A 4235-nucleotide genomic window follows, 5' to 3' on the forward strand; every position below is an offset into this window, starting at 1 on the left:
GGTGCAGATTTTGCCAAACAGAACACATACTTCTGACCTACTGTATAGACTGCAAAAATGCATTCAAACAAATAAACAGATTTTGATAGATAAATTGCAGAAAATGAATTTACTGGAAATTTAATCTGGGGTGAACCACAAATTGTCCCGTTCTTTAGAATTAGTACCTCTTTAGATTATGATTGTCTACCTTTTAAAGTTAGATGGGCAATACACAATATATTGCCATATATGTGTTGGCCGGCGCGCCAACCTTTCCATCCCTTCGGGACTGCAGTTCTCCAAGAAAATGCGCCGGCCTATGGCGGAAGCCAAGTACGCTTTGAGGAGACTCCACGACGGCATTGAGCTATTTCCATGATAGCGAGAGTCAGACCTCCATTAGCACGTCTTATGGACGTGTGCGGTCAATTTTCTTAGTTGAGATCGAGCATTATTGGAGAGTGCCCTGAGCGGTCTCTGTAAATAGAAGGCGGTCTGGTGTTCTGGATCTTTATCATGGGGGAAAAGACACTGGACAGCTGATCGGCCCGACAAATCCCTTAGACCGGAAGCTAGAGGAGGCGGTCACACTTCTAGCTTAAAACGAGTTTAGACCGTCGTGAGACAGGTTAGTTTTACCCTACTAATGACACGTCGTTGCAATGGTAATCCTGCTCAGTACGAGAGGAACCGCAGGTTCAGACATATGGTTTATGTGCTTGGCTGATAAACCAATGGTGCGAAGCTACCATCTGAGGGATAATGACTGAACGCCTCTAAGTCAGAACCTCGCCCAAATCTGTAACGATACTATATGCACCATGGCGTTGGGAGGCAACGATAAGCGCGGGCGGACCGATTCATTGTCCGCGATGATAAAAGTAAACGGTCATTGGCACGTCTAGAATTAAACGTGCTGACCGAAATGATATCGATCCCATCACTGAAGACGTGTAAAATCATTCGTAGACGACCTAGTTCTCGGTCGGGGTATCGTACTTAGTGGAGCAGCCACCTCACTGCGATCTCTTGAAATTAATCCTTATGACTACAGATTTGTCCGCTTCAGGACGTGTATACGAGGAAAGACTCTCTCTCTACTAACGTATTATATCCCGCTGTATGTTTCTCGTTTTATTTTGTTATTATTATTTTACAAAGTACTGATGTCGTTGGTTAGTTTCAATTCCTCTATTTACACCCCTGTGTGTCCAGCCCTCTCAAGATTCTGACATTGTTGTCAGCTTCTGTCTGCGAGGCCTCTCACTACCAACGTACGGTTGTCTACCGACGTTTCTTTTTTTCACAAAGTACGAAGTAAATTCCTCTGTTCACAACCCTTTGTATCCTGCCCACTCATGTGTCTCACATTGGTATTTCAGGACCGTTCCGCCAGTCTCTATGACTGAAACGAGCTGAAAAAGAATAACCAAAGATATGTTTTCCTTACTTGTTCATTACTTTTTCTATCCTTAAATCCGCAATACTTCCTACTACAAGCACTTCTATAAAAGATTTCTGAGCTATATCGTTTTTTGTATATGTGACAATACTGAATGTGTGCGAATTCGGTGAGTTTACATGAAGAAATATTATTTGTTTTAAGGTGACAAAAATGAAAAAATTGTCGCTGGTCAGTATCTTTTAAAAAAAAATTATTGAATCTTAAACTAACCAACGACATTTTAAATTTTTTCCATTTTACCTATAAAATTTCTTATCATTACCACACATTTTCTAGCTTTTTGCAGTAACAACACACCGTACTACAATGTTAAATCGATTTCAGCGGCAAAAAAAAAATACCCATGTTTTCCAAAACGTTTGTCCCGAGCTTAAAATGTCGGGACTATCAATGTAGGAATGATGGTGCTGACGGCCACCATTTCGGACAAAAAATGTTTTGCCCAAAGTGGTTAGGGGGAAGTTCTGAGAACAATTTTTGGCGGTTCTTGTTATTTTTGAACAATTCATTTCGACATTAATAAGAATTATCTTCGTTGTTTTAAGTTTGTAATATCATATGTGACCACGCTGCCACTAAAAGAAAAGAAGCTTTATTCCCTGGTAGCACCACTGACACACTTCCAAAATGGCGGATAATGGGACAACACGATTGAATATATATTCAACACAAAATCATTTGCAAAGTTATTTTAAACACTAGGTAACAGCAACACACACTGATCATGGTGCGACTCCTTGCGAAATGAGAGCGGCTGAATGAAAATACACTAAATACGCAGGTTTGGGTAGGCACGGATACCTGTCATATATAAATTTTATCTATTTTAGAGCAATTGCGAAACAAGCTTAGTTTATATTAATCACTCTAGTTGGTGCGGTGATAGCGCGCGATTGGTCTTGCTCTAGAAGGAAACCGGAGTACCCAGGGAAAACCAACGTGGTCGGGCAGATGACCTCATACCTTTTTCACGTCCGTTCCGGGCAGCGAACCCCGGACGGCTTGAAGGAAGGCGAGTGTGTTACCACTACGCCACCCGACCATCTAATTAGCCCATGATAGGCAAGCTTTACTCTGATTATAGTTCTTACACGATTATAATTTTAGGTCTCTTCTTTGTATATATGTGGATATAGGTAAACTTTACCACTTCTCACGTGCGATGATGCTTGACGAGCAAACATGAACTTTTACTTATTGATAGTTATGTACAATAGTGAAGTGTTGGACTCCATTTCCATAATTTCTGCGCTCACGTGTTGTAAGCTCAGGAGACATGGGATATAAACAATCACATTTTCCAGTCGAGCATTATTCTTTATTTTTCAAAGTCGCACGAGGTAACATATAGACTTACTGTTACCAGTGGAGGTACTGGCAGGAATGGCGGGTTCATGTAATGGGCACAAAAAGTTAGGGATCACTTTTTAATGATAAAGTTATTTGTATCAAAAGGTAAAAAATTTGAAATATAAAACACAAATAATAAGAACAGTGTTGACCCACTTTGAATCAATTTCATCCAAGCGTGGCGTGTATAATTACATAAAGCATATAACCCTCTAAAACGAGGTAAAGTCCAAATGGCGCTGAAAATTCTAAATACTTCAGTCGGTTCAGGAACACTATCAAGAGTGAGTTTGTCCTCCATTGGCCCCAATAACGACCCGACATCGGCGTGGCATGCTGCAAATCAGGCCCAATAACGACCCGACATCGGCTTGGCATGCTGCAAATCAGGTGCCGTATAGCCATTTGTCGAATTCGCGTCCATTCTTGACGAAGAACATCTGAAAGCTCTTGTCGGTTGACAGGAAGCCGTGGATAATGGGTAATGCGTTGCTGTCATATGTCTTGCGCATGCTCGACCGGGTTAAAGTCAAGGGAATGGTTTCTATTTAAGGCTGCCCATTCATGTTGTTCTTCCGGTTGCTTAAGTCGTTATTCAACCTAATGGAACGTGCAACCTGATTTCGTCTAGGGAAAGTGCTTAAATAACGATCCTAACAGGCTGTCGTACACACCGTCTATTTGGGTGTGATTATCCTTCTTGCAGCATCCCAACTGCTGGGCCAGCCTCAGCAGCTGTCGCGTGACTCTCATGGCAGTATATGTTCAATACAGGATGCAAAATGACAAAAAAGTTCAGAATAAACACAAAAATTAGTTGATTGATAAACATTGGTCATGGATATCAAGCTTGATTTATACTAATGACAGAAAATATCACATATATCTATGATCCTTAACTTTTTGTGTTCAGCATATTTGTACCTGAAAATTACATACAGCTATTGTAACGGAAGAAACTCTACCATTACTCATAGTGAGTTTTTTATACATACAAAATCTGGAGACTTGTTTCTCTCTCAAGAACTCCTAATGCTCATAGAATTTGTAAAATAATATGTCTTGACACGGATATTATACCCGACCTTATCTTCACAAAACACAACTATGACGTCTAGTTAATCGTAGGTTTCATTGAAAATATAAGCGTTTCATTACTTTCAACTGAGATCCAATCGGCGCCATTGACCATCACAGCAAGGTCACTGACACTTAATTCATTACTCCGCGGAAATATCAATACGCGTACTTAAAATTAATGAAATATGTTTTTAAATAGTGTCAGCAAATATGAATACTTCGTTGTCACAAGGTTAAAGCACCTAGGTTTGACATTTACATTTAGACATTTTATAATACCTGATCGGGGTCCTGAAGTAAAAGATTGAGTACAGCAAGTGTGACCCCGGTAATATTGGACGCGATCTATTGGGATTAT

This window comes from Ylistrum balloti, unplaced genomic scaffold (genome assembly GCF_031769215.1).
Source record: "Ylistrum balloti isolate Yb309-2 unplaced genomic scaffold, AGI_CSIRO_Ybal_v1 Utg370236, whole genome shotgun sequence".
Lineage (NCBI taxonomy): Eukaryota > Metazoa > Mollusca > Bivalvia > Pectinida > Pectinidae > Ylistrum > Ylistrum balloti.